Source organism: Mus musculus, chromosome 7 (assembly GCF_000001635.26).
Source record: "Mus musculus strain C57BL/6J chromosome 7, GRCm38.p6 C57BL/6J".
In the NCBI taxonomy this organism is placed as follows: Eukaryota; Metazoa; Chordata; class Mammalia; order Rodentia; family Muridae; genus Mus; species Mus musculus.
Genome location: NC_000073.6, coordinates 124,030,066 through 124,056,216, shown reverse-complemented (window position 1 = coordinate 124,056,216; position 26,151 = coordinate 124,030,066). Strand labels below are relative to the sequence as shown.

Below are 26,151 nucleotides of genomic sequence, written 5' to 3'. Positions count from 1 at the left end.
ACTACACAGAGTAAAAAGATCCTTGGGAAAGAGGTTCTAAAGACAAGCTCCATAGGTCAGTAAGTCATGTCTAACCTTGCCTGTTGGATCAACTCTTCCCACACAGGAAGAGGAGACCTTCCCAAGGCCTGGTCTAGTTCTTGAAGTGTGACTCGCTTAAGGGGTAGAGGATGTTGTAGCTTGGACCTGGAAGATTCCATAAAGGTCTATGTGTCATAAAATCTTGGTCCCAGCACTGGGAGTTGATGTAGTCCTAAGGATGTTGTGTGTCCATAGCAGAAACAAATCAGATCACTGGAACCATAGGGGCTTACTTATCAGAACTCCATTCTGTTTATCTCTGCTTCCCAGCCACCATAAGCTGAGTGTATCGATCCCCCACCTTATATTGCTGCCTCACCACAAACCTAAATGCAACTAAGTCAACAGACCACGGCAAAAGCCTTTGAATCCATGAACCAAAGTATAGTCTTCCTGCTTTTAAATTTTTTGTTTCTGTGTTATGTCACACTGATGGAAATCTGAGTGACTGGGGACACAGGCAGCACTGAGCAGAGAAGATGGTATGTACATGGCCATATGGAAATCAGCCAGCACTTTAAGCCATCAGCATGAGCATCCCATGACTGAAGCAGAGCAGGTGTCAGATGGGGAGACAGTAGGATGAAGCACTGTGGATACAGGAGGTAGGTTCTAGGGACAAGCTCCATGGGTCACTAATTCATATCTAACCTTGCCTGTCAGATCCTAAGAAATGTCTGTAGCCACTTCCTGTAATCATCATGAAACTATTTTAAACACTCACATTAAACATTTGCATAATCTCCAACATATCCTAAGGAGAGAATAAATTCCGTTATTATTATTATCATGTGTGGTCTGAACAGAGCATCAATAAATAAAATTAGCTGCAGAAACAGAAATACTCAGCCTCCACTGAAGCTTTAAGTAAAAAATAGTAGGATATGTAGAGCTGACTGGTGTGCAGAATGCAATTGATACACCACAGAGCTCAAAGCCAAGTACCGACCTTTCTCACTGCATGGCTCGGAAGAGGTTACCAAACCTCTCTGCTCCTTAGCCTTCCCACATACAAACAGGACAGAGCAGCAGAGCCAGCCTCCTAAGGCTAAGGCATTTGTGGAGATATACTGTGATCTGCATGGAGGAGTCAGTCCCCATTAGCTGTGATGCCTCTTACCCTCCAGGCCATTGCTCCTTGCGTGGACCAGGAATGTGTTTCCTTCTCCTTTTCTAAGAAGCCTCAATGGGAGGACAGGGAGCATCATTCATATCTTGGCAAACACACTTCAGATTCTGCACATCCTTAAGAAAGGCAGAAGGACAGGTGGGTGGCAGCTATCAATCCCAGCAATGCAATGCTCTGTTCAGATCTGGACGCTGTCCCCTCGTCTTTGCTGGAAATTGTACCAGGTTAACCACTCAACAACACTTTTTTGCCTTGCAATGTGTACTCAGGAGTAAAGAGAAAACAAAACAAAACAACAACAACAATAACAAAAACCTCTGTGAAGATCCAAACTCTGCTGACAGAACAACCAGCAGGCAGAGACAGGACAGGACCCTGGCAGGAGGGCAGGAAGGAGGCTGGGTCCCAGCTGTGCTCCTCCTGATGGCAGTGATAAGCATCAGTTAGTCACCAGCATCTGCACAAGAGGGACAAGCACAAAGTTCCAGGCTTTCATTCTCTACGAGTGGAATCCATTAAAATGTTGTTTGTTTCCTGCAAGAAAATAATCCAGCCTGCAATTCAAGCCCCAGACGATAAACATGTCTTTATTCAAAAATCAATCTTAAGTCAAGGTCTCCTTTCACATCCTTAGAAGGATACAGCCGAGCAGCAAACTACAAGCTCTGCCTCCGCTGACCACAGGTCTCTCTGGGAGGTGGAGCTACTGCAGGTTCAGAGCATCGCAAGCAGACTGTGTTTGCAGAGGGACACCGAGATTACCAGTCACTCAGTTAGTGAAGGGAGTAAAATCTTGTCCTCTCTGTGACAAAGAGCTGCATCCCCACCAGGGTGACTACTTCACTGATGCCTCCTGAGGACAAGGTATCAACTGAGAGAGGAGACAGGTCACAGGTCAGACCTCTCAACACTGTACTGACATACACACACTGAGAGATGCAAGCACACACACCCATTCACATACTCTTACACATCCCTATACACATAAACACACATCCATACATATACACATACATCCATATATTTATGCCATCTATACATATACATGCTGACCCATCTATACATATACATGCTGACCCATCTATACATATACATGCTAACCCATATATACATATACATGGATACACACACGCGCACGCGCGCACACACACACACATCCTCACAGATGCATAAGCAGTAACTCACACCACCCAAAAACATGACCACCACCTAAGACCACACCTACATATGTATGGGTATAACTTCTGCACTCAGACACTCATCCACACAGGCAGACTCTCCAGTACGGGAAGCTGGATGTCATCCTGGCAGTCTGCTTTGCTTGGGGCAACCATCCCTTTGGTGCTGAAAGTCTCACTCTCATCCCCTTCGAGTTTACACTGATGCCTCTGAGAACAAACCCATTTCAGTTCTCATGTGGCTATGGATTTAGCTCACAAAGGCAAATGCCTACCAGACCTAGAGAAAAGCACATCTTAGGTGGAAAGGACTGGAAGTCACAGCAGCAATGGGGACTGTGGCAAATGGGAGAACCCACCTGTCTAGTAGACAAAAGATGCTCATCACCCAGCACCTCTGGACTGTGACTCTGAGATATGGACCTCATGTGTTAAGGCTGACGGAATCCCATCTTTTACTAGAAAATTTCCAATTTTTGCAACATCAGTTACTGATCCAAATTGCTTTAAAACCTTGTCCAAGCAAACCAAGCTAGACTGGTAATATAAACCCGTCTATTTGCTCCAGTGGGAATAGTGGTCCTGAATGGTCATGGACAACTTTTATGTAGAAAGAAATAGGTATCATTCTTGCCTGTACTGCTCCACGCACAACTGCTATGCCTAAGTCCATGCTACACCAATGGCCTGGCTTCTGGCCCTTGGCCAGCTCATATTGATGAGCTACATTCCTGAGACCCAGGGATTTGTCACAATACTCTTCCTCAAAACATAAAATGAAAGAGGGAAGGAAGGAGGGGGTAAAGGAAGAAAGATGGAGAAAGGCATCTAACACAGCTACCCCTGAAGAGCCAGCTTGGTCTGCTTTGCAACCAAGAACTTCCCTTCTCAGGTGAATGATAGAGCTGTAACAATTTAAAAGTGAATGAATAGAGGTGCAGAGGGGTGTACTCTCACATATGTCTCTGTCCATGTATACACACAAACATAGTGTGGATGGACACATGTAGCATGATTTCAACTCTTTTACCTTAGACACTGGTAGGTAGGAATGCTAGAAAAGAAGGACCCACATGTGGGATATTATCACAAGAGTGCCTGAAAACCTAGGTACTTAGTTCTGTTCCTTGCTGCAACCAAAATAAGAGACAATTGCTGGACAGGTCCCTTCATCACCCTGGGCTTCTACTTCCTCTCTATAAAATAGGAAGGTTGGACCTTAAGCTTTAAGTGTCCAATTTGCCCACTATGAGTCCCACCATAAAATGGGGTGATTCCACTTGCCTATGTAAGTCCTAAGGACAGTAAGTGAATGGATTAGCTGGGCACTATGAGATGTCAGTGGAAGTCTAAGTGAGAACTCTCCTGGCAGCTGTGTGTCCCTGGGAGTGTGGCTTAACCTCCATGAATTCCCTGTTAGGAAATGTGCTTATATATGTAAAGGCCTTGGGTAGTAGGCATATGGAGTGAGTCACTGCCCTTGCCCCCAGACCAGCTATCCCAGGGATCTAGAGATAAAACAGACTTGGTGACCTGAAATGGCCTGCAGCCCTGCTTGCCTTGGTCCACACTCTGGTTTCCAAATGATGAATCTGGTTTATACTTCTCTATAGAAACAGGTGCAGTGACAGTATCGGGTCCCCTGCTCTCTGTCTCTCTGCTCACTGTCTCTGGCTGTGTGTGTCTTGGCCACTCTTCTGAAGGCCTGTTTACCTGATATTTATCAGGCTCCCTTGCTCACTGCAGCACCAGAATTCCCCAGTCAAGCTCAGCTCTTGCAGCCTCTGGACTAACCCAGAATGAAAGGAGAAACCTCAAGATTTCAGGACTCCTGTAAACTACAAAATGAGGAGAGACTCCTTTCATAGAGGCCTGTGGCTGCTCTGGATTGCCTTATCCACAAAGATAAATATTTGCCTAGCAATACAAGAAGTTAACTACCCTGAACCACGCAGAGGACATGTGCTATGGGAATTTAAAACCAGAAGGGAATGTGAAAGTAACTTAGTGAGCAAGTATTTTTTTTTCTCGTAATTTTTCATGGAAGTTCTTAAGGTTGGTTTATAATCCTTATTCTGAAAACTGTCTTTCCTCCTTGCTCAGAACATCACAGTTTGTGGAAGGTCAAAGGAGGCAGTTGGAAGGAGAAGACCCTTCCTCAGCCCAGGAACATGCATCAAGTCCAACAAATGCAGTACTCAGTGTCTGGCTTTTACAGTTTGAATCTGCAATGTCTCCTACACACTGATATCTTAAGTGCTTGGACCTCAGCTGGTAGCACCATTTAGAGAGTTGTCTTAGTTATGCTTACCATGATGAAACACTTGAGGAGGAAAGGAGTCCACTGAACTCAAACTGGGCAGGAACACAGAGCCAGGAGGTGATAGAGAGACCATTGAAGAGTGCTGCTTACTGGCTTGCTCATCCTGTCTTCTTACAGAGACCAGGACCACCAGCCCAAAGTGGTACCACCTACAATGAACTTCCACATCAATCACTACTTTAAAAAACGCCTTACATACTTACCTACAACCTTATACTGGAGGTATACTTAAAATGGAGGCATTTTGTCAATTGAAGCTGTCTCCTTATATGACTAGCTCGTATCAAGCTGACATAGAACTAACCAACACAGAAGGCTTGTGGAACTCTAAGAGACAGGAGCCACTTGAAGGGAGCAGGTCCCTCGAAGTGGGTCCCTGGGTGCTATGTTATCCTTGCCCACTTCTTGTCTTATATCTGTGGTCCAGAAGGATGGTGTTACCTTTGCCACACATTCCTGCTGCTATGACCTGAGAGGCTCTGCCTTGCCTTCCATCCAGCCAAAATAGACTGAATCTCCGGAACTGTGAGCCAAAATAAATCTTTCCTTCAATAAGCTGTTTTATTAGGTATTTTTCTCACAGTGATGTCAGACTGTCCTTTTCTCTCAAATGGGAATATGTGGCTTTCTTCTCAAAAAGGCAGTAAGGACAAAGTGGACAGTCTGTGCCAAAGTTCAGAAAACTGTTCTCTACAGCAAAGCCACACCTTCAGCTTTTGTACCCGGACCACAGTGAAGATGGAGCTTTGGCTGATCTCATCATTACATCACCAGTTCTTTTATCACTGTGTCTGACACACAGTACGAATTTCATCAACGTTTCCTTTAAACCATGACTGAAAGTGGCCCGTATACCGCTATCCCAGATAAACTAGAAGTGTCAATGTTCACTTACAATCCTGATAAGACAAGATGGTCTTAAACACCTATAATTCCAAACAGATCAAGTGTAGCTGTGTACACCTATAACCTAGATAAGACAGGAGGGGCAGTGTGTACCTATAATGTCATAAAAGCTAGAAGTGGCAATGTGCATCTGTAATTCCAGATAAGCTAGGGGAAGCAGTGTGCAGCTGTAATTCCAGCACTTAGGATACAAATGCAGAAAAACACCCATTTCTAGGCTAGCTTGGGCTATACAGCAAAAGCCTGTCTCAGAAAAAAAAAAAGAAAAACAGACGGCATGTATATCAGTGACCGAAAGGACCAGTCATTAAAGGAACAAGGCATGGGGTGCTCACCATTAATACCACGTCTATGCTTTCTCTGATGGACATCTAGACAGGTGACACAGAGTGCCAAGCTCTTTCAACTGCAATAGCTAAACCTCTACCTAAGTTATATCCCATTCATCACTGAGCAGACACACTCCTGAATTCATCTTGTATGGAATAGTCACTCATATTTCACTGTACAAGGACTAGAGTCATCTCAAGCCTCTTGGATGGCAGGAATCTGAATAGATACCTTCATCTCACCTTTCACCTCATCCTTGGTATCTCTGAAGGTGAAATCACAATCAAATTAATCCACAGCACAGAAGGCAAAGTCTCTTTCTGATTGATCCATCCCCTCCTCCTGGGGCCATACAGCTACTAGGTTAGCTGCCTGTTTATAATCCTTGACCTTGAACCCAGGTCCATAGAGGTTCCTATCTCCATAATAGAGTAGACCAGATGAGCCTTGGAGGGTATTGGGGCACTATTCTGGGATTCTTGACTTTCACTCAGTTCACTGTGCTCTTCTGAGCACTCTTACCATTGTGGTGAACTAATGACAGCCAGTAACCAGAATGCTACATCAGTTTGAGCCAAGTTCCCTCTTGGGATAAGGAACACTGACATTATGTTCAGGGCCAGTCAGCCATGATCTAACTATATACAACCCTCTGATAATGCTTTCTACTTGGCAATGCTTTGTTTGAAGTGACCACTATGTGGGCTAGAATGCTGTACTTCACTCAAAGGAGAAACATCCATAGAGGCTTGCTATGGGAGCTCTAATGGAGGCAGAGATTGTACTTGTTCCAGAATTACTTAGTTAGACTTGAACCACCTAAAGACAATTCACTGAGATGTACACAGAAGCAAGTTATTTTTAGAGAGTCTAAGTCATGAAGGCTGTCACAGCTATGGCTGATTATATGGTCCAGTCAACCCTGGCCACCTCTCTGGCTGAAGCAATGACAGCCTTCTTGTCCTTAGCTATGATTTTGAATCTGAACCCATGTGCTCTCATCAGAACCTCAATACCAGTCTGAGTTGCCCCCCACTCCTTGTCTCAGGAGCATTTGGTGAACGGGTGTCTTCATTCCTGGCTGGACTCCAATGCAGGCAAGCTGTAGCTTGCTCCTCCAGACTGAGTCTTGACAATCAGAATCACTGAAAATTGGCTTCTCAGTGGTGTCTGCATGTTTGTAACTCCCTGGCCCAGTGAGCAGGAGCATCTTTCAGAATAAATGCAATGGAACAGAATTTCATACCAGGATTCATTTCCTTTACACACACACACACACACACACACACACACACACACACACACACACACACACACACATAAAGGATCTGCTTCCAAGGAGGATCAAAACACAACTTTTAATAAGGTTATGGCTTCAAGAAGCCCAGCCCAGCAGCTGTGGGCTTTTTCTTTGCTATTTCACAAAATGCTTAACACAGACTTCACTCCAGCATGCTCCTGTGGTCAAGAGTCCTCCAGAACACGGCTGGGCTGCCAGCCCCAGTGTTCTATTTCCTCCTCTCCCCTCCATCTCACCCCTTTAAGCCATTTCTCTTCCTTTGTGTCTGAGCTTTTGTTCTGGGGGAAGGAGACACATTGACCGGGATCAGAGAAGAGCCTTCACATGTTATTTCTATTCCAATAATACCTAGGTAACTTCACACACGCAGTCCTGAGTGAATTTTTTTTCTGATTGTCTCCTTTCAGCTGAAGAATAGTTTCACCGAAGTCTACATCCATGGTCATAGGTCACAAGAGGTTGGCACAGGGCAGAGTGCAAGAAAAAGAAAATCTTCTAAATCTAGAATCCACCACTAACAGTTCCAGCATTCTCTCTTGGCTCTCCTATCCATCAAGCAAGCTGGCACTGATTTGGGATCTGAGTCCTGTTATTAATGTATCATCTCTAGTTTATGGGCAATTAGAATTAGGTGTCCTGTAGGATTAAGCCAGCAAGACGTGCCAAGTTGGAAAGATGACTATGATGTTTTCAAGCTCCGGCTGGCACAGTGAAGAATGATGTTAGCACTGTCTACTGGGGAAGGGCAAACACAAGAACATAGGCACACACATGGACATGATGTGTGATTTGAATCTCAGCTTGGATACTTCCTGGCCATGTGCAATTTTTAACCCTCCTCGTCTCAACAGCAGGGATAGATTATCCATATTAAATTTAAAAAAAAACTCTGTAAATGAAACTATCTGCTCCACAGTCTCTGTAAGTATGTTCTTTCTTGCCCTCTTCCCCTCTTGCTGTTCTGAAAATGATTCCAGTCCAAGAGATAAGGGCCAGAGCTCCAAGTCTGATGGTGAGTGCCTTCATGAGAAGCCCCAACATACTTTAAACAGAACCCAGCATCTTTTCCACGCATACCTGTTCAGCCCTCGGCATCCACTGTCAAGGACCAGTTGTCAGAGCCAGAAATCAGCTTCAGTGCCTGGGATTCATCACATCGTCCTTTCAAATCTGCTTCCACTTAACTTTATCTCCTTCTCTCTGTCCCTGCTTCTGTCTCCCTAATTCACCCCCACCTTACATTCTCCAGTTGTGTAATAACTCTTCTGACATCCTTTCCTGTCCATTCAAACTGTCCCTCAACTCCACATCTGGAGAAATGTTCCTAAAACTTCAAATAGAAACAAGACTCTGTCTGCTTACCCAGTCTGCCCTCAGCACCACAGGTGCTCTTTCTGGCTGTGACTGCATTCCAGGCTCCCTCACCAGCCTAGCCCCTCCCCCTTCATTTTAAGGCACAGCTCATTTCTATTTGTCTCCTGAATGCATCCTTATTAATGATTCTACACCAAGCCCCTGTGCCTGCAATCCTCCACCTCCTTACCTAGCCATATTTCTGGTGTGTGTGTGTGTGTGTGTGTGTGTGTGTGTGTGTGTGTGTGTGTTGCACCCATGCATGCATGTGTGCATGTGCTCTTCTAGGTCCTCTTCATTCTCAAATTTTTAACTTAACTAGTTATCTACCCTGTCCCTGCTTCTAATTCAACACCTACCTATATCTGGTGCTCAGTCTATATTTAGTAAATCTGTAAATAATTTAGAAGTGGAAGGTTTACCTAAATATGGCAAAGGCATGCCTACTCTCCCTGAGTAGTTCCACTGTAATTCAGCAAACCTCATTTAGAAAAAAAAAAAAAAAAGACACAGAACAAAACAAAAACAAAGAAGGGAAAATCAAAACAGACAATTTACAAACAGAAAATCAATAGGACAAAAATAGATAGATAGATAGATAGATAGATAGATAGATAGATAGATAGACGCACACACACACACATACACACACACACACACACACACAGAGGAGTCATTTTGTATCAGCCAACTATTCTGGGCATTAGCCTTCACTAAAGTACAGGTCAATATTCCCAGTGACACTCCACTGGAGAAAACTTATGTTCCCTTTCCCAAACCAGTCTAGAACGGAAGCAAACACCTTCTTGGCAAGGGGTAGGGAGTGTCCACATCTCCTCTCAGTGTTAGGACTTTGTTTTAAACCAGTGTACATCTCTTTTCAGGCTGCCACAGTTTCTGTGAATTCATATATGCACCAGTCCTGTATTGTCTGCAAGTTGATATTTCCCCTTGGAGTCTCCAGCCACCTCTGACTCTTAGAATCTTTCTGCCTCATAGATCCCTGAGTCTTTAAGGGTGGTGAGCAAGCAAACCTCATTCTTATCTAGCTACAGGCCCTGGGAAGAGGTAGGAGAGAGCCATGAGGCATGTCTAGTGGCCTGAGCCATACAACAGAAACACTCATCAGAAAGCAAAATGGCACTTGAAATCAAAGCTCTGGAAATTTGAGAGCACAGCCCAACTTTGGCAAGCATAGAACCCCCTCTTCTGCACTATAAAGAAAAATTCACACATAGCTATGGTGCTGAGCCCAGAGGTCTTATTATCTTGATAGAGGATATGGAGATTAGGCAATAGGCTAACCATCCTAAAGTTTTGATAAATGAGACAGGGCAGGCCCAAATCTCTCAAGGCCCCCAACATAGACATCCACCATGTGGAAAGAAAGACTGTGAGCCAATGGCATAGACAACAAGAAGGGACGGTCTACCATCATTACAATGAGTTACATCTACAAGGCAGTAACAACCTAAACACAGAAATTGAAAACAGATAAAATCTCTTAGGCAGAGACATGATTAACATTTGTAACCAATGATATAATCAACACTAGCATTGACCTAGAACGATATAATGATTAAAACAAAATTGTTCAAATGGATAAGAAGAAAGTGCCTACTTTGCTCATAGGGTCTAATTTCTTTCTCACCTTCAGAATCAAGCAGATTGAAGAAATGGACACAGAGGGGATCCAAGTTAAAAAGAAAAAAAAAAAGTATATCCACTTACCCAGACAGGGAAGGCAAGGGAGAGAGTGTCTCGCCAGAAAAATACGTCTCTATAAGACAACGTGTGCCCAGCTTAGGAGTTTAATAGAAGTCCGACCTTTGTTGTACTGTTTTACCTTCCTAGACAGCACCATGGTGGCTGGGAATCAGACAAAGACAGTTGTTGACTCCCTAGGGTTGAGCTCTCTAGTGAAACCACTTGAAGGTCCCTGCCCTCCATAACCCCTATCACAGCATCAGAAGAAAAGCTGCAGAGCCCAGAACTGTCTCCACCCATGATACCTCCCAGCAAGAAAAGAAAGAGGCACCACGATTTCAGAGACCAGAACGAGGAGACAGTACCCAGATACATTTATCATTTTGTAGAGGTATACACAGAGTATAATGATAGATTATAACTGGGTGTGATGGCATACCTGTGACCCCTGCACTTAGAAGGCTGAATCAACAGAAAGATCATGAGTTCAAGACCAGCCTGGACCAAATTAAAAAAAAAAAAAACAAAAAACCAAAAAAACACTACCTCAACAAACCCCAAATAAATACATAAATAAATTCTAAAGTGTAAACATAGAATAAGTAAAGAGGCAGTAAAGTAATTAAATATTTGAGGAAATGTTATAGTATCAGTGTGCTTTTACTCCAGGCAGAAACTAATGCTTGCATGCTCTGATGGTATGAGCTATATTCCCAACTCTAGCCTTTCCAAAGCCCACCAGGCAATGTCGAGACAATATACAGCAGTCTTCTGCAACTAACCGAACACCTACCATGTGCCAGGACCTGGAAGCACTTCCAGAAACAGCAATAATGGAGTTCTTATTTTAAAATAAGAAGTGGCATTTTCTAAATACCTACTATCCATTCACACCACTCTGTTCTAAGTGTATTCTCTACAACAGTTCGTTTCGCTCTCAGTCCCATAGGGTGCGTGCTATTATCCGTACCAATTTTACAGATGATAAAGAGAAGGTGGGATGCATTTGGGTGACTTTTCTTCAGCCACAGGGTGGATAGGAATAGGAGCTAAAGCGGGCTTAAGGCTATGGGATATAGAATATTGAGACAAAGGGAAGTGATCTCTCATGCTAACCTTTGCACGTATCCAGGCTAACCATGCATTTTGTAGTCCATCGGTGCGTCCTCAGCAGACTTGCTGAAGAAAAGATGAGCTCCGGGTAAGATCCCACTTGATTTGTAGCAGCCCTGAGAAATTTTGCTAGCGGCAGGGAGATGTGGTAGGACATACCTAGCATCCTAGATCTCAGGAGCTTGATGCATGATTGAAAGTCAAGCTCAACTGGGGATACATAGGAATTCTGAGGCCAGCCTGGGCTTCACAATGAGACCCTGTCTCAAAATGTTTGGTTAGGAAGATGGCTCAGATTAAGTGCCTGCCATGCATGCATGAGGACCTGAGTTTAAGACACAGTACCCACACACACACACAAAAGCTAGGCATCATGGTGTACATCTGTAGGCAGAGCTAGGAGTGCCCCCAGGGTTTGCTAACCAACCAGTCTAACTGAATGAGATCCTGTCTCACATAATAGGATGAGAAACAAGTTAGGCAGACACCCGGTATCTTCCTCTGGCCTCCATGTGTACAAATGCATACACATTCATAGCTACACACATGCACGCACACATGCACACATATGCATACACACATATATACATAAGGACATGAATAAACAGGAGAAAATAATCAAGAGGTTAAAGCTATCTTTCAGTGGTGGAGCACTTACCCAACATTCCCAGGGCCTTGATTTCAAATCAAAGGACCAGAAAAGGAAAGGAAAACTCCAGTGTACATGACACATCTCAAGAACTGGGAGTGAGCTCTTCCAGGAGAGGAAAGGACCCTAGGGGAAGGGTCCTCACTCCCGAAATGTAAGCTGAAGCACATTATTCCACTAGTGGGGACATGTTGTGCCTGAACATCCTTGAGGAAGACCAGCTGAAGGATGCTGCAAGGACAGAACAGGTTCAGTGGAGAGAAAGGGAAGAAGGCAAATGAGACCCACACTCAAACAGAAGGTCACAGTATCAACTGCTAAATGTTAATAGAAGACCCGAGAAAATGCTGTGGTACAGGGAAGCCTGCACCTTCAGAAACATCAAGCTTCACAGAAAGAATGGATGGGACTGGATTGGCAAGAAGCTGTTCACAACATTTTTGTGACTTTATAAATCTCTTTGCAATAGCTCGCCTCTCGCGGGAGGATTAAAGGGCTCCATATCCCATTGCTGCCATTGGTACACGCGGCTCAATTTGAAGAATTGTCCCAATTTTTCACACAGGATCTCTTCTTTCCCTCTGTTGTGGTTTTGATTGTTATGTAAAACTTGCTTTTATCTTAATCCTGATGTCAGTATTTCAACTGCTAGAAAACCATCAACTTTTTCACATGGAAAAAAATCACCCCCAAGAGTGAGTTTCCTTTGCTCTCAGAGGCTGCACACTGTTCAGAGCTAAACTTAGTCCATGGAAAAGTCTGCTCACCCCCACAGCGCCCCTCCCCCATCATCCCTGCCTTCCTCACATCTTTCTTCTCTTTTCAGAACCTGCATCGTGCTCCTGAGGACCCAGACATCCACGGCCAGCCAGCACATACCTCCATTCTGTATTGAGGGCTCACAAGAGTTAAATAACTAGCCCAAGGTCACATATTCTGTATCTGTAAGAGTTTTGAAATACATACACAATTTATTTTATTTTTATGTGTATGAATGTTTCACCTGCATGTGTGTATGTATGTTTACCTTGTACATACATGCCTGGTTCTCATGGGGATCAGAAGAAGACAATGGATCCCCTGAAATTGGAGTCACGATGGTGGTGGGCCACTATATGGGTGCTCAGAATTGAAGCTGGGCCCTCTGTAGGAGCAATAAAAGTGTTCTGGACCACAGAGCCATCTCTCCAGCCACCGAAGCAGGTTTTTGAAAGTGGTAGGGAAGGCTGGAGAGATCATGCAGTTGTTGAAAGCATTTACCATGCCAAGTGTGCAGAGTAGAGTTTGGAGTCCCATTGCCCACATAGATGTTTGATGGGCATGGAGATGCTTCTGTAACCCCAGCAGTTGGCAGGCAGAGAAAGGCAGGTTTGTTAGCTAGATGAGCTGTATCACTGAGCTCTGGATTGAACTGAAAGAGCTCGTCTCAGTCAATAAGGTAGAGAGAGATGGAGGACGAGTCCTGTGTCAAAGCTCAGACTTTCACATATACAAGCACATATGTGCGTGCACATATGCACACTAGCTCTATGCACCTACACAAATGCAAGCACACAAAGCACACCTGTGTACAAACCACGCTTCCACACAGAAACATTAGGGGCAACGTTAAGCAAATCTGGAAAACTCTTACTTTCTAATTTCAAATACACCCCAAAGCTACACTAATTAAAATAACGTGGTGGTATTTAGTACACTGAATGTAGAATGAATGAGGTGAAGATCTAGAGACCACTGTAAAATTGGAGAATAATATTCCTAGAACTGTATCAGTGAACAACCTGCTCAAATCTACGTGGTGGAAACCCTAGGGTGTACAGGAAACTGATTTTATTAACCCATAAACACAGATTGGAGATTATTAAAATGATCAGAAAAATGTGGATAGGTATATGTTTGGGTTATTCATGATGTTTTACTGAAATAAGATGTACATAGTACGTGACTATAGAAGGCAGCTAGTCACAAATACTGCCCTGATTCCTTCAATGAAATACCAGGTTTCCGAGGCACCCTGTCAGGTATGTGAATGATGCATGGTTTCAGGGCAGTTTTGCTTCTCTGCCGTGTTATACTGTTGAGGGTTTTCTAAACCGCGTTTTCAATGCACTGTAATTCTTTATCTTTCCTCATCTTTCTTCACCAGCACCAATAGCATATGTTCACACGGGGATCATTTTTATCAACAAGGCAGTTTCACTACAAGGATATAGTACTGGTTTCAAGCGGCTGCAGACGCCTCTCCCTCCTCAGGAAGCTTTGCAGCCAGCACTGAATGTGAAAACTTGGATCTGCTTCAGGGTGAAGTGAGAGCAAGAGAAGGGACACACAGAGTCGTCGCATAATCCATCATGCTCGTGCCCTGTTTAAATCTCCTACCCTGCCCTTGCTCTTGACACTTCCTGCCACCGTATCATCTTAATTCAGACTCAGGTTGTTCCCTGCTGCATCACGGTAACGGCCCTATTGCTAGTTCTGATTTCTAGATTGTGTGCTACTCAATCCCCACTGCAAAACCCCTGTCATGGTCACAGCCCTCCTTACTGTTTTTCTAAACCATTGAGCTAGTCAAACCTATATCACAGCCTTACTTAAACTCCTTCATCCGGATGCCTGAGGGGTCACACACTAGATGTCTTCTGAAGTCAAACAGGTTATACTGGTCAGACATGCAAGATTCCAGTATACTACAGAGCTACCAGCGCTCGATGTGTCCTTCCCACGGGGACATACTTTGTTTGCATAGTAAAGAAGAAGGAACATTCTTCACTTCCACAAAGAAATATGTTTCCATTCCGACACTTCCTAAATCAGACAAACCTCCCAGGCTGGTTTTTGTTTTGCTCTCTGTGTTTTTTGTTGGAGACATTAAATAAAGGAAATGTGTTACTGCTCTCCTTAAGACAAACAACAGTTAAGTATGCTGACAGAAGAGAACGGTAAGGGATCTGTGGCTAGGGAAGGCAAGAGCTTGACACAATGGACAGACAGAAGAGGGCAGTCTGACTGGGTGGCAGCCTGTTGCATCCTGATGGCAATGTGGGTGTGGCTGTTCTCTAAAGAGAAGGTAGACGTTGGATTGTTGTTTTCTATCTAAGAGATCTCTTAATTAAAAATGGGGAGATGGATTCATTTGTCAAACCTCAGGGAAGGCTGAAATAGTGAGTTTATCTACAAGCCAGGTGCAGCCCTTTATGACCCCTGACCATCACTACCAACCTGTCCTGCTTTACTCCATTTAGTCTCATTCCTCCTCCATGAAAACAAGAGTCTCCCCAACTCTGGGTAGGCTTCGGAAGGTCTCTCATTCTTTCCCCACCTGGAAAGATTCCTCCAATGCATGTCTCAAATGTCACCTCCTTGGTGAAGACTTCCTGGCTTCCCGGTAGTTTATCACTGAGCTTATCTGGCTCTTTAGCCCCCTGAACATTGTATCACAAGTCCATGCTGACTCTGTCTTCATTAATTTATCATTCTTGGTAAGGTATCTTAAAGATGAGATTCCAAACCATACTGATTTCTGTGATATTTATACTAACAATCTAGCCTCTTGTAGGGTAGTACACCATTAAGGATGAATGGACAGATGGACAGACGGATGGATGGATGGATGGATGGATGGATGGATGGATGGATTAGTGGCAGATGGCCACACTGTGTTTGGACAGATGGGTGGATATATTAATAGGTGACTAGGTAGATGGATGGATGGTGGACAAATAAATAGGTGTGTGGGTGAATTTGTAGATGGATACATGAATGGTTAGATAGATGGATTGAAGTATTGTGTGATTATACAGTCCTTCACCAGTACCTTAAATAGAGCCAACAAGGATTAGTACAGGAATTCTGCCTTCAAGTTCACAACACATACTAAATTCATGTGTTCAATTTTTGGATTGGTTTTCCACTCAACTCTTTCCATGATTCCATGATTCCTTTTTATGAATTTTGGCTTGAACTCAGATGAAACTTTCTCAATAAAAGCCTTTCACAGCCTTTTTTACACTGCCCCAATTGTAAACACCACAACCCAGTTAACTATCGTCACATGATTATGCTTATCCATGATTCTCATGGGTCACAACATCTTTATACGCTCCTGTTTCCCCATGGTTATGTCTCCTTCCCTGCTGCCCTCAGCAGAAACTTTTGTGAAGACATTGCTGTAGGTCAGTGCTGAGGTTGTACAGGGCACACTGTAGATGCTTAATACACGTAGAAAACCTGAGCAAATTGGTTGATTACTACTAGGCAGGATAAATAAGCTAAATGCCCTCTTGAATGTTGCAGTAAGTGGGGAGTTGTAAAGCCACTGAATCTATCCACCCTTCATATTAGACTTGGACTAGAAAGCAAAGACCAATGACTCCTTCTCAAAGCACTTTACTTATTGGGGCTTTGCAAATTGTTGGCCAGAAGGAAAGCATCTAGGAATATACCCTTGTCATAAGCAATATATCCCCAAGCTCAGCTATCTGACCACCTTAAGAGGGGACATTCGAGGGTCTTCCAACACTGTGACAGAGCGAGAAGGATACTATCCAAACCCTGAGCCACAAGCATCAAGAATCACTGTGCCAGCACATATTTGTTAGAGACAGGCGCCCCTCTAACTGTGCCACTTTGCAAGGAGACCTCGTCTGAGCTGTTGTAATTTTTTTTCACAATTTCCTTGGAGGTCAAGTTACCACATAACTGAATCTTCTCTGTGGGCCCAACATATGTCAACACAGTATTTTGCTAAGAAAACTCATAAAGAGGATTGCCAGCTGCAATACGACACTCACTCTATAATACCGTCAGTCTAATTGTTTCCAGAAGCAAACAATTAAACAGTTTATGAGAAAAACTCTATCTGTGATTGTGGGGCCCCAGCACAGCTGCTTCCTTGGTAAGGCAGTTGCAGACTAGCTGGTGCCGATATTAAAGTACGGTGTGTATTTAGCAATATGGCACCTAAATGCATCATAGCAGACCTTTTGGGGAAATAAACAACATTCAAGTATATTTTTGGAAGACGAATATTCAATACTTTATTTAATCTGTGGTTTGCAGTTAGTGGTTAATCTAAGACAATGAGGAGAGAGCCAGGCTTCACATGCCTATTGAGGAAATGCAGAATTGACTTCTAGTGTGATGAAGGGATTTTAAAGAGGGCAATTCAAGAGTTCCCAATGCCCTTGGTTGCCTTGTGCTTCCTCTCTCTAAAGTTGCCTATAATCCATTCAGAGAAACCTTTCTTCACTTCAGCTTCCCTCACTATATCCAAAGTAATTAATTACTAAACTTTCCCTTCATTCTTACACCACTCTTGGGCTTCATTTTTCATAAATAAAATAGCCTGTCTTGTCTAAGTGCACCTACCCAAACACCTGCATGCGCACACACATATTACACATACACACATTTTATACATTTACATTATGTATAAAAACACCTACATATATACATTATATACCCATATTACAGATACACACATACATATACATTATACACATTATACAAGCACATACATTATACACACATATAAACATACATTCTACAGGCACACATCAAGCTTTGCCATTTTGTTATGTGTTATTAATCATTTTCCATTGGCACATTCACCTGGCCACTTGCAATTGTTAAATTTATGGAAAGCTAGTTGAACAACACTGGAGGAAAGCCCAACACCTTGATTTGATAATTAGTTGGCATAATTACTGACTGTGGCCCCCAGAGTATTCCCTGAAACTCCTTTATCTATGACATGTTTATTCATAGAAAAAATGCAGCAGGGAAATCCTATCCTATTCCAATGTCTACCTGTATTTCCAAACCTGATCTGGATCATTCTCTGGCTCAGAAGCTTGCACACAGACCCAGATTTAGCCATAGGATGAAAACAGAAAAGAAAATGGAAGCGGTAAGGTAAATTAAAAACCCTCCCATTACAGAAACACAGTGGGGAAAGCCACCTTTTTATACCAGACTAATGCAAAGCACTGAGAGACTTCCTTTCTTGCCTGGTGGTCTGGGATCATCACAGACCACAGCCTCCTCGGTTTCTCTCACTCTACCTTCCAGCAAACAGCCTAATCCTCGTTTCCCACAAACAACGCCATTGTGCACAAGCCAAACAGTGGCATAAAACAGAAAAGCAATTAGATTTAAATCTAGTCCTGCTTACTCCCCACCAGCCTCTTTTTTCTCCAGCAAGATGCTCCTTGGTGCAGTAACAAATATGATTCCCGTTTAGCACAGTGTGAGGCAGGAATGAAATGCAGATCCGTTAGTGCTATTCAGCCACCTGATGACATTTCCAACTCCTGAAAGGGGACTCTAAACACAGATTACCAACAAAAACCCTGAGTGCTTGGTAATTATTTATATGTCATTCCTACATAATCAATGTCACTCCAGCACTCCCAGAGCTTAATTCCTTGCCTTGTGTAATGTTCTCTGACATTCTGCTAGTCAAATGACAAGGATCTTGCTTGAGCTTGGTCTCTGCTGTCTACTGTATTTCCCAGTGATAGCCACCGCCAAAGAGCATTACCATAACTGGAGGGGCTGGGAGGAAATTAAATGAAGTCATAGCCACATACACTCACACGGAAATATAAAAAGACACACACACACACACACACACACACACACGACAGGGGGAGCCATCCAGGAAAAAAATGCCCTTTTTAAAATGAAGAGCAGGAGCATGGACTGGAAGCAGTCAGCCATTAAATCTGGCTTGACCAAGACCTACACGACTGCTTTCTCCTTGGTGTCATGGGTCTCAGCATGACAGGCACAGGAGCTGGAGCCTTTCAGCATCTTTCATCAATTCTTTATGTCTCCATGAGTACAACGAGTGGCAGCTTCTTGGCTTCTCCAAGGCAATACTCCCACCACACCACGGGGACTCCCTGCAAATTAACAATCTTTTCCTCTTGCCTGCCTGGCCCTCAAGTTTTCAAACATAACAACAATCTAAATGAAATAATGAGAGAGATTCATTCTAATGCTGTGGAGGGAACTGCTTTATTGCTAAGGCACCAAAGAGAACTTAATTGAATAGACTGGAAAAAGAAGTGGAAGGCAAAAAGAGGGAAGGAGGGTAGACAGAAGAGGCTGATGCTGCACAGCACACACACACACACACACACACACACACACACACACACACACACACAAATGCACATACATATGCACCCATGCACACATACACACACACAGACACCCACACACAGGAATGCACATAAATGCACCCACACAAACACACACACATGCACACAAGAATGCACACAAGCATGCACACACAGACACACACAGATAGGCACACACACACACAAAGAAAGAAAGGGAAGTCTGGATATTCATAGGAAACAAAGTGCATTAGTGTGAATATAAACAGCTTCCAACACTGTCAACAGCCAGGATTTAAAGCACTGAGAAAGCATTTCAAGTGGTCCATAGCATTTGCTGGCCTCCAATAGCTGCATCATACTGGATGGGGAAGAACAGTCAACAGACAGTATCAACAGATAGCAGACACAGATAGTACCAAGAACCCACAGTACTGAGACGGCTACAAAGCACAGCCACAAATTCCATGGATTTTCTTTAATGGAAAAATGGGTCCAGTGATCTGGTGACTACTTTGACCTCTAGAACACAAAATGATAGTGTGTGACATCAAGGAAAGGTCATAGAGGATCCAATCACCTCTATGAATGTCATGAGAACATCATCACTTTGGAGGTCTAAGCTACACAGTGAAATGCTCAACTTGAGGTTACTACATTAGCCTGGGTTCTCTAGAAGAGAATTGACAAAATGAATATATATCCAACAGTGGATGTCTCCCAGTGAAGTCTGAGAATCCAGTAGTTGTTCAGTCCATGAGGCTGGATGTTTCAGCTGGTCTACAGTATACCTAGGATTTCTGAAGTAGGCTCTAATGACAGTGAAGCAAGACTGAGGGCAAGGAGGCAAACAGTGAAAGCTTCCTTCTTCCATGTCTTTTATACAGGCGTCCACAAGAAGGTATGGTTCAGATTTAGGGTGGGTCTTCTGAGCTCAAATGGTCTGGATTTAAGGTGGATTTTCCCACCTCAAGTGATCTGGATATAAGGTGTGTCTTCCTGTTTCAAATAATCCAATGAACTAAAAATCCCCCACTGCTGTGCCCAGGACTTGAGATATTAGATAATTCCAGATGTAGTCAAGTTGACTACCAAGAATAACCATTACAGTTACCAAGATTTTGGAAACCCCAAGCTATATGTGGGAGCATTATACAAGGAGATAAATCATAGGTAGGGGCTATTATCAATGAAGCTTTGGTTAATCAGTCTAAGACCATTGCATAAGAAACAAAAACTCTCCCAGTAGGGCATGCCACTCACATCTGCAATTTCCGCTCTCTAGAGGCTCAGCCAGGAGGATCATGAATTTGAGACCAAAATGATCAGCAGAGTGAGTTATACAAGCTGGGTTACATAGTCAGACCCCGTGGACTCATAAATAGAAACAAAACAAACAAAACCTAAGAAAATATAGCTATGACAACAACAATAACAAAAAAAATTCCAGAAGATTCCATCATAGGCCATTCAGATAACCCTGTAATGGTTTGGATAGGTATGGCCCCCACAAACAGATATGATTGAATGCTTGGTCCATAGGAAGTGACACTATTAGAAGGTGTGGCTTTGGAATAGGTGTGGCCTTATTTGATGATGTATGTAACTGTGGGAGTGGGTTTTGAGGTTTCCTGTGTTCAAGCTGTGCCTAGCATGGCTCAAAGTCTCCTACTGCTGTCTATGGATCAAGATGTAACACTCTCAGAAATTCCAGAACTATGTTTGCCTGCATACCTCCATGTTCCCTTCCAGGACAATAATGGACTAAACCTCTGAAACTGTAAGCCAACCCCAATTAAATGTTTTCATTTATAAGAGTTGCCATGGTCAAGGTATCTGTTAACAGCAATAAAACCCAAACTAAGACAGCCCAAGACACTACATAGCAAAACCAAACCAACCTTGCCGTTCATTATGTTACTCCCCAACAGAAACTAGTTGCATGATAAAATGGTGGTTGGTTTTGCCTATACAGTGATACCTAGCTAGAGCACATGTGTGATTCTGATTTTTCAGTGAAGTAACAATTTCTACATTATTAACATTAGTTTTAACATGAGATGAAATTAATTCAAATGAAATGAAATGAAATTAATGACTACCTGTGTGCTTTTTAAGAGAAAACAAAAAAAATAATAAAAGTGTTAAGGAACCAACAAGCATTTGCTTGCATTCCTAAAAATATCATATACATTATTTCATTTAGCTCACTTTAACAAATGGGAAACCAAAGCACAAGAGAATATTATCTTGTCTGGATTCACAGAGAAGAAGCAAGGTGTGAATTTCAAACCAATTGTGTTAGTCCCTCGTGTATCTCTGATGACTGTGGCCAGTTACCTGACACACTGACTCAAAGATGTAAGGGTTATTGTCAAGCATGGTTACAGGTGATGAAGTCTCCAGTTGCTTGGCTTCAGTGCTTGCCAAGCAGAAAATCACGATGGTTGGAGTGTGTGGTAGAGGAAGCAAAGAAGAATACAGGAAGTGCCCAGGGACAATAAATCCACCCCCCACAGACCCACTCACAGTGGCACACTTCCTCCCGCTAGGCCTCACCACCTAAAGTTTCCACCACCTCCAAAATCAATGCGGCCAGTTTGGGACCTAGATTTTAACATATGAGCCTGTGGAGCATATCAGATTCAAACTGTAAGAGCAGGATCCTTCGGCCCCAGCTTTGTAATCACTCTTAAAAATCTATCCAGCGATGGACACGCATATCCAGCAGTCTGGCACGTAGTTGAAAAATGTTTATTGCTATTGTCGTTGCTACTGTAAGAATTTGATAATTAACAGGCACAGACTTGGGAAATATGAAATTGAGTTTTCCTGCCTCTCCTGCTTCAGCACCCACAGGTGAATTCTGCAATCATGTGTCCACCCTTCATAATCCTCCAGCTCTCTGAAAACAGGGAGAATATTCATATTGTGTATTTCACATGCCAAAAAGGATTTCAATTTCACGCTGTACTGAGTCTTAGAAATGCTCCCTTTAATCCTGTTTTTATTCTAAACCAGTACAAAAACTTTAATATTTCCTAATGGAGTGTACATTTATACATTCCTACCAATCTACTGGCAATTTATGAGAAGTCAGGCAATAGCCAGTAAGATAAGCTTAAAGCTTTGGTTCCTTTGGTTCAATCAGTTAACCTAGGACAGCAATCACCTTTCCAGAATGAATAATGGCATGGAATAATATTTGGATAGAGATAAACTCTTTTTGCATAGAAAATTGCATTATCATGTACAGTATCTCAGCTGGATATGTACGTTTACCAATATGGATATTGCTTCATGCATTTTTATCATGGGGCTTTTTGATTCTGAGATTTCCAGAGGATTCTGCATTGAGGGAGGAATGCTTAATGTTTGTGTGGCACGTGATGCTCTCAGAGCTATTGGGGGTTGGGGGAGTGGGAAGACAGGAGCTGGTCTTTGCAGGCTTTGAAAGGCTGCCACTACACCTTCCCAGGGGTCCTTCATTCCACTTAGCAAAGGGGGAACAGCTCACACTGCACAGTGAGACAGAGTTCTGTAAAGAAATGGCACTGAAAATAACCACCATGTCAATTTCAGCTAATGGGGCACGGTATGGGCTCATTTCAAAGGGGGAGGGGAGCAGCATGCAGCCATTAAGAAAGAAATGTCCCTGCCATATGTGATCATGCCACCCAAGTACAGCCAGGAACCAGCAGTATGGGAAAGAGTGGAGCACAGCTCTCACATGCTTCAAAATACACACACGCACACACACACACACTCCCTCCATGTTTCAGACAACCATTAGGGAAGTCCAATTTTAAGTGCTATATATGTATATGTATATATATATATATATATATATATATATATATATATATATATACACATATAAATATATAGATACAAACACACACACACATAGCTAGTATCGTCCAAGACCATCGCCATAGAGTGGAGCTTCCGAGACTCCTATTGGTTTGAAGGAGAGACCGGATCCCTGAATTCTGCTGCTTCTCTTTCACAGGTGCAATTGTCTGAACATTCAAATGCACACACCTGCTCACCAACTGACATGTTAAGCTGACAGCACCCTTTCAGACTCGGGAATAGCGCGCTAGCAAAATCCTTGACTCTTTCTATTCCCAGAGTGGCTGAGACGTTCAGACAAGATTCCAGCTATGAAATTTCAGACAGGGCTAGTTCTTTCACTGAGGGACAGCCATGCACGTGCTCTGCAGGGGTGTTAGGAGTGTCCACAAGAGCTTTCTAACACTTTCTGGAAGTCGAGAGCAGTGGCTAAATATACAAACACTGGTATCAGGGAGATCTAGTCTTGATCCAGATCTGTCACTCATTTCTCTGTACTAATGTCAGCTCCCTCCTCTATAGGAGGAAAAAAGACAACCTCCACCTAATAAGAGTTGTGGGGATTGGTGAGGAAGAGATACCCAGGCTCTGCACACCGCCAGTGAGTGTGACTGTAGGTGCTTCATCTGATGTATTAATACTTTGAGTTCTCAGGCTGGGAGCCCTCAGCTGCTACTTGCTATACAGAAAGACAAGCCATGAGGCTTGACCTGAAGACAATAGCAAAGCTCAGCCCCATGCTGAGTGCTGTCCACATCTGACGGTGCTGAACACAACTTGTCTTCCTGCCTTCAGCAACAGCACACAGAAATATGTAACTGTCATGTTCATAGTCTCCAATAGCCATAAGTCTGAGTAGAGAAGAGTCATCACTGGTACTCAAGAATAATGATGGGGGTACTTTGTCATGTCTACCATCAAATTCCAATCACTTCTTTCTCTTTGTGATGGTTAATGTCGTCTTCCGACTCTCAATTTGACCCCCTCCTTGCTGCTGCACCACTTACACTATGGTCACCTTCAGATCTCCCTTTCTTTCAAAAACCTTCATCTACACACACACACATACCTCTGTGCACACCAAATTCTGCTCTTGTGATACTTAAATCCAAGTCTGTGTTTGCCTTAGAGTCCTCTCTGTGATGTTTTCTGACTACTCACAACCTTTTATGCCACACCAAAACACTGTAACACCATAGAGTGAATTCACTCTAAAACAAGTGCCAAGCATTGCTGCCTAACTAGGTATTGGCCATGGTCACCCAGGAGTCAATGAGAGTTATACATAAGATCCAACTTAAACATCTCATATTCCAGAGGAGCAGGCTTAGAGTAACCTGAGAATCAACTGGTAAGTCTGCAGAGCTATGGGACATGAACAGCAAGCACTTGATGGACAGAAGGTCGGACTTTCCAAGGATCTATACTAAGAACTACAAGATGACATCATCAAGAGAAAAGGGAGAATTGCTAAGCACAGAGGATACTGTATTTGGACACTTGCCAAATACACATCTGAAAAAGCTTCCCTGTGATGCAATAGAGATTAAATGAGGATCGTAATGCACATGAATTGATGCTTATAACATGAAAGAGATTATTTTTACCTAAAATATGAACATTGGTAAACCTCACATCTTAATGACACATAAGAAATTTCATATTGTGTGTGCTGGATAGTTTTTGTCAATTGGACAAAAACTAGAGTTACCTGAGAAGAGGAAACCTCAATTGTTGAATTGCCTACATCAGATTAGTATGTCAGAAAGTCAGTGGTGCATTTTCTTAATTAAAATGATTGATGTGAGAGGGCCCAGCCCTCTGTAGGTAGTACCACCCCTGGGCAGGTGGTTCTGGGTGGCATAAGCAAGCTGGATGAAGAAGCCACAAGGGAGCAAACCCATGACAAGTTTCCCTCCATGGCCTCTCTTTCAGTTCCTGCCGCTGGGTTCCTGCCTTTAGTTTTTGTCTTGGCTTCCCTTCATGAAGGACTATAACCAGGAAGCCAAATAAACCTTTCCTTCCAAAGTTGTTTTTGCTCAGTGTTTTATTACAGGGACAGGGAAACAAACAAGGTAAATGTAAAATGCCATAATTCATAGAGAAAAGACTGCCAAGAGCCAGAATAAAAGTCTGTGGGTCATACAGTGACACATTGATAGTTGCAATGGTCATGTTTTTATATTCATTCATCTAACTCCACAAAATTAACACTCAGAGTTTGTAGATCTTATAGAATCTAAATAATGCTTTAATAAAACTGAATTAAAGAGTAGTAAGAAATTATTTAGTGTACATAAAATACAGAACATGGCTCAAAATAATTCATCTTTTTAAGTACATTCATAAAATCCTCCCTAAAATATTTTTATTCTTTGAAAATGTCTCAAATGTATACAATGTATTTTGATCTATTTTACCTACCTCCAACTATCCCCAAGACTCTCCAAGACATCTCCCTCCATAGTTCATATCCTCTCACTTGTTACTATTATAATTATTGGTATTATTCCACTTAGTATCCTTAGTGTTGAACATGACTTAGTGCCTGTGTGACTATACAATGGGGCACAGGAAACCTACCATCATTTAAGGAAAAACGACACGCCACCACCATCAGCCACAAACTGCCAACAGCTTAGCAGCTAGGGCTGATGCATCAGGATTACATCCCCTATCCATGCTGTAGCTTTGACTGGCTTCATCTTGTGCCAGCCTTGTGCAGGCAATCACTGTGCTGCCAGCTGATGTGAACAGCAGCCGGGCCATGTCTAGAAACCAGCATTTCACAGCACTCCTCCCTATCATATTGCTCTTACATTCTTTTCATCCATTCTTCCAAGATGTTCTCTGAACTTAGATAGAGAAAGGTCAATCTAAATGACCCACCTAGGGCTGAGCACACAACATCACTTATTCTCTGTACTCTGGCTAGTTATGTGTTAACCACTATTCAAGCAAAAAGGCGCTTCTGTAGCCAAGACTGAAAGCAGAACAAACGTATGAGGATAAACATAAATTCAAGAAGGTAGTTTAACAAAATATCCGTTTAATGAAACAACACCCCTAGAACCTGTGATCGCCTCAGTCATGGGCTTCTGAC

General features: G+C 43.0%; 1 protein-coding gene across 1 annotated transcript in view, besides 1 other annotated feature; it reads right to left on the bottom strand.

The window, feature by feature from the left end:
- Positions 1-26,151, bottom strand: part of Hs3st4 (heparan sulfate (glucosamine) 3-O-sulfotransferase 4) — a 416,624-nt gene that overhangs the window by 342,773 nt on the left and 47,700 nt on the right. The window lies entirely within an intron of this gene.
- Positions 15,354-17,863: an enhancer, noted in NCBI's record as "VISTA enhancer mm687". NCBI's record gives its function as "enhancer in: limb[5/10]" and the evidence as "EXISTENCE:transgenic organism evidence [ECO:0001131][PMID:17130149]".